The sequence below is a fragment of the Saccoglossus kowalevskii genome, chromosome 20 (assembly GCF_978046115.1).
Source record: "Saccoglossus kowalevskii chromosome 20, keSacKowa6.1, whole genome shotgun sequence".
NCBI classification, from domain to species: Eukaryota; Metazoa; Hemichordata; class Enteropneusta; family Harrimaniidae; genus Saccoglossus; species Saccoglossus kowalevskii.
In genome coordinates this window covers 3,519,980-3,525,605 of record NC_140660.1, presented here as the reverse complement: position 1 = coordinate 3,525,605, position 5,626 = coordinate 3,519,980, and the positions used below count along the sequence as shown (strand labels likewise).

At 35.7% G+C, this 5,626-nt stretch overlaps 1 long non-coding RNA gene across 1 annotated transcript; it reads left to right on the top strand.

Moving 5' to 3' along the window:
- The first annotated feature begins 756 nt into the window (after window positions 1-756).
- On the top strand, window positions 757-1,935 carry LOC146729901 (uncharacterized). Its single transcript, XR_014927990.1, has 2 exons — window positions 757-966; window positions 1,852-1,935. It is a non-coding gene; the product is annotated as an uncharacterized LOC146729901 (long non-coding RNA).
- Window positions 1,936-5,626: the final 3,691 nt, after the last annotated feature.

Genomic DNA, 5,626 nt, shown 5'->3' with positions numbered 1-5,626 from the left:
CACTGTACCGCCACTCAGATACTCTAGTGAGACATATTCTGTAGTCGCATTTATTATTGGCTGGTTTTCAATTTCGCTACTTTTGTTGAGAAGTAAAATCCGCTGAGTTAAATTCACGTGAACGCGTTAACTCATATCCTCCAAGTTCATGAACCTAAAAACAGTGAAATTGCGTTGATTTTCGGATTGTCTAAATAGATTATTTGGCAAATCTTTACCACATCCGTCACCACACAAACATGTACGTATAATTTCAGTTTATGGACAGTTTACAGAGGGACTATGATCTGAAAACTTTCATCACACTGAACATTTCATTATTTCGTATTTTTAAAGGCTATTTATTTTAAAAGAACACTAAGACTTGAAATCAAGTCTAGTTGATAATGATCTGTTCATTCATTTCTATTAATTTCATGAACGTATGAATTTCTTATATAAAACATATTTAAAATGTTTTACTAATTTCAAATAACGGTTGAAAACAACCAGACCAATCACAAGGCGTTTAGGGATGGAGGTAATGTTTTAACAATATTTTATAAATTTCCATAAAAGCCGTTATTGCCTTGATGAAATTTACATCATTTACAATTTTGTCGTTTTTTTTTTAATTTTTAATATATTTCGACAAAACAAAAAACTAACATGCACACTGCATTTTTCACATATTCGTCAACTTGCCGTTATCATTGGATTATATCTTGTTGCTGGGCAACAGCGAATACGCCATCTACGACAACACCTCCCAGGTTTACTTCCGGTTGAAATGTAAACGAACCATCGTGTTGTAAGAATATTGAAACCGATAATATACTGCATGTTAGTCTTAGATAACTACCAATATCTTGAAATGACATATATATGAAGCTGTATTGCGATCGAGGAAATCAACATTACTTGAAAGTGGCGTGGCAGCTGATATCGTCGTTGTCCAGTTGTCTGTACAGGAAGTGGAACACATCGGTGAGTTCTCATGTCATTTACCCAGTCCAGATCTGACAATTGTTTTACTGTAAGTCCAAAAAACTTATGTTGCCCTCAAGTCTGAAAATTGAAATTAGATCGGTCAGATGTTTTTTTTAAATTCGTGAAAAATAAGGGTATCGTAAATAGCCGAGATATATGGGTAAAAAAAACGCGATCCGATATTTCATATTTTTCGGTCGGTCGTGAGGGCAACAAAACATTTTTGTTTGGCCTAATTATGGTTGGAGCTTTGATCGAATGTATTAAACTTCAACTGTATTACATGTGTAATTAATGAAAGCCCTGAACACACTGCCATTTTACTAGCCCTACGTATATCACTGTGTTAATCAGGGCGAACTAATGTACACCGTCACATTCACAGAACATTCCAGATACACTTTTAGAACATGCTGTGAACATTTTGAGAACACGTTTTCAGATCATGTAAAGAACATTCTAGGAACAAGTTCTCAGATCATGTTGAGAACATTCTAAGAACACATTCACAGAACATTCCAGATACACTTTTAGAACATGCTGTGTACATTTTAATAACATGTTTTCTGATCATGTTGAGAACATTCTAAAAACACATTCACAGAACATTCCAGATACACTTTGAGAACATATTGAGAACATTTTAAGAACACATTCTCAGATCATGTGGAGAACATTTTAAGAACATGTTCTCAGATCATGTTGAGAACATTTTAAGAACACGTTCTCAGATCATGTTGAGAACATTTTAAGAACACATTCACAGAACAATCCAGATACACTTTTAGAACATGTTGAGAACATTCCAGAAACATGTACATAATGTTCCATAAACACATTCAAAACACTGGTGGTATAATTGAAAATTGTTATTACTTTCAGCCTTAACCACTCTTTGATAAAATAGAGCCTTCATGAATGGCAGAACTAAGGAAGCAGTTTGCTGGCAGTGGTAAATCCTAGAAATCATCTACCATAAATCCAATCAAATGTGGAGATTCACAGCAAACTGCTATGAATGATGGGAAAATAGTGGAAGAACTGACAGCTCAAGTCACTGAACATATAAGTCATATGAGAATGGAAGAACCAATCACATTGATTGACATGGATCACATGTTAAATCATGTGACACAGGAACATAGTAGGAACCAATCACAATTATTTGAATTGATCACATGATATTATTCAGTCACATGATGTGTCACATTTAGTAATCCTTGATTGGAAGATACCTACTTAGACCAAGACATGTTTTCTATCCCACGGACACAATGCTTACTCCTAACTAAGCAAAAAATCTTATTTTAAGTCATCTACTGAAGCATTTTGCAATGTTTTGTTTAATTTGCTTATTTTTTTATTTCCATGTCAACAGCCTTTATCGTTGCATCCGGCTACATAGAATACTTTCACAACAGATTCAGTTCCCCCTCCAGGTTTTAATAGTGTGATAGGTTTTTGCTTGAATTCTGACATGTTTTTTGTATATATATTTGCACAGTTCTGATGACAGTCACTTTTAAGTGGAATTCATTATGCAATAAGTAAACATTTGCTATTTCAGCCTTCCCAGCATGCACTGTTCTGATGACAGTCACTTTTAGTGGAATTCATTATGAAATAAGTAAACATTTGTTGTTATGTAAGCCTTCCCAGCATGTACTGTTCTGATGACAGTCACTTTTAAGTGGAATTTTTTATGAAATAAGTAAACATTTGTTGTTATGTCAGCCATCCCAGCATGCACAGTTCTGATGACAGTCACTTAAGTGGAATTCATTATGAAATAAGTAAATATTTGTTGTTATGTGAGCCTTCCCAGCATGCACAGTTCTGATGACAGTCACTTTTAAGTGGAATTCTTTATGAAATAAGTAAACATTTGTTGTTATGTGAGCCTTCCCAGCATGCACAGTTCTGATGACAATCACTTTTAAGTGGAATTCATTATGAAATAAGTAAACATTTGTTGTTATGTGAGCCTTCCCAGCATGCACTGTTCTGATGACAGTCACTTTTAAGTGGAATTCTTCAAAGCTTACTATTTACACCAGATGTATTTTTGTGATAAACTTTTCAAGCCTTGCTTAAATACGATATGAAAAAAAAGACAATAATATCTTTGTGAAGGTTGACACTTTTTCTGAAAAGGGAACTAGAAATTCCTGTTTTTCCAACAGTCCAATTTTGTTGCATTTTCTTCATTAAACTTGACTAAACCGCAACCAATCTGGAGTTACATTTTAATTCAAACATAATGCACTTATATTAATTGAACTATATTTAAACAATAATAAATGACCCACCAAACCATTATAGGTTCTCAGGGAGTTCATTATTGTTATTATTTTGTACCGTTGTAAATGCTAGTCGATTTGTTGCCACTAAAAATCGGAAAATTTGGGGAAAAATCCACATTGAATAACTGGCCTGTGAATCTGAATAATTTGAAATGTCTTTCTGGATTTGTTTTTCACAATCTTATATGGCAAATAAGAAACTAAGAAAGAAACTAGTTTTAATTCATCAAATATTATTGTATATTCATTTACATTGCGAGTGAACGAGTGACTTACGTGTAGTGTGGAATAGCATAGTAGTGATTGCCTGAGCGAACAGCACACCGTGACCGGTATGCCGTATCAGTCTTCGTCGCAGTCTTGCATTTCTGGCTTGCACAACGCTATGCTAAATCGCCACCGTTGACCGACTTGATCGACTGTGCGTAGGGGTGCGCACACAGGGTTCATGTACATAGTCTAATCATTGCCCCATCCCATGAGTGTTTTCCAACCATCAATGTAGATGTTATTGACAACTGTACAGGAAGTGGGTGATTTGACAAATACTTTGAAGGCAAACAAAACTTACAGGCGTAGAGCGCGAATGAACATGACCGGGAAGCTAGTGGGTGTTAGCCATCCGAGAAGGAGAACCAACAGTGATTTTAATCTCACTGTATAAATAAACAGATACACACCTGAGAACACGGATACTTCCATTTATTTATGCAAACTGTGCCTGGACCGTTACATATACTGTGAGTCAACACCGAGAAAATACAATTCACGTCGGTCTTTTGTCGATCTCGTTTCGCAAATTGTGTAGTACTACTCACTACAAAACAGAACAAATTCATCTCTCTGTACTCGTAGACATGCCCTAACTTTGTTTATCGCATTCGCTGGAATAAATCACCTTTGCTTAAGCTCACTTCATCAACACGATAGGGCGAACTAGTTGGGAGGCCACCAGGACAGCAGCATGACCAGTTGCGGAATCTAGAAGCGCGCGTACTGGATGGAATATTCGCGAATAATCTGTTGCAATGACGTCATAAAATCCACTGGTCTTGATATTGCTAAGTTAATCCAATGCATGTTGTCTCTTTGTTTATGAATGGTCACGTGGTTTGAACATAATTTCTTTGAAACAGAAAATAGTCTCATATTAATGGTCAAATTTGTCCTTGTTGCATTTCTGCTAGAAAATAATTCTGTCGAGTCACGTGATATTTTGCACCTAGGGTATATGAGAAACATAGAATAATTTTGCTCAGTCACGTGGTTTGGCCGCTATCTGGTTTCTGGCAAAATTACTACAAACACAGATGTTTTTCCTGATCAACTTTCTTGTATACTAAAAAAAAAAAATTACCAGTCAGGATTTGAGCTGTAATTTTGCTTTCCTTTGAATATCACATGGATTGGTCACGTGGTTTAGGCCCATGGGCAGAGGTCATCTGATAACATCAATACATGTAGCATAAGAGAGATGCAATTTGTGATATTGTTTAAAAATAGAAAAAGAGGTGTGCATAGCTGTAATATCTGAAACACTGTTGCAGATCAGTCCATGCAAACACAAATCTCAGGTGGAAAAAACAATTAACTATAAAATAGTTTTGCTCTTTTCTTAGTGTATTTGATGTCTTCACTTGAATAAAGTTCTACAGTTAATACCACCACCACCTCAGTTAGCCCTTATTCAGTATTTTCCATTAGACAAGTGCTGCTCTATGCAAAATACAGCTACCCAAATAAAGTATATATATTCTGAAAGCTTGAATATCGGGGAATACAATTGACCATATTGCGTGTCCAATGTTACCGAATTGATCCCGTAACACAGTTTTTAGCTAAACCGCCGAAATATTGATAATCTCGCGCTATCTTGAAAACTCTGTGAGGTATCCGTTCAAAAATGTGTGAATGGACGAAGTGTGAACTGTTTTCTAAAAGTGCGCCTAGAAATTTGTATATTGGGTCACAGTCCCAGGGACTGTGATTGGGTACTATCTTTTTACCATATGTCCATCCTATTTCCCGAGCAATTATTGAATTTTGTCTTGACACCTTTCAGGAGTTCTTTTTCATGCAAAAAAAAGAAAGATGTGACTAAATCTAGGCACACTTCTTTAGATTATGTCCTCAAATATCCGGTGTAGAAATTTCAAAACGCTGACGCGAACGCAGAAGATTTGAGGGCGGGACAAAGAAGTTGTCTCAGGTCGCACTACCAAGTGGAGAAAAATGACAAAAACATGTTTGTAATCGGGCTTTATAGTGCTACTGTAAAAAAATTTTTTTAGCTGGAATTGATATTCGCTGAACAGATTTTTGGTTGTTGTATGGAATTTAGTTTTCACTGATTT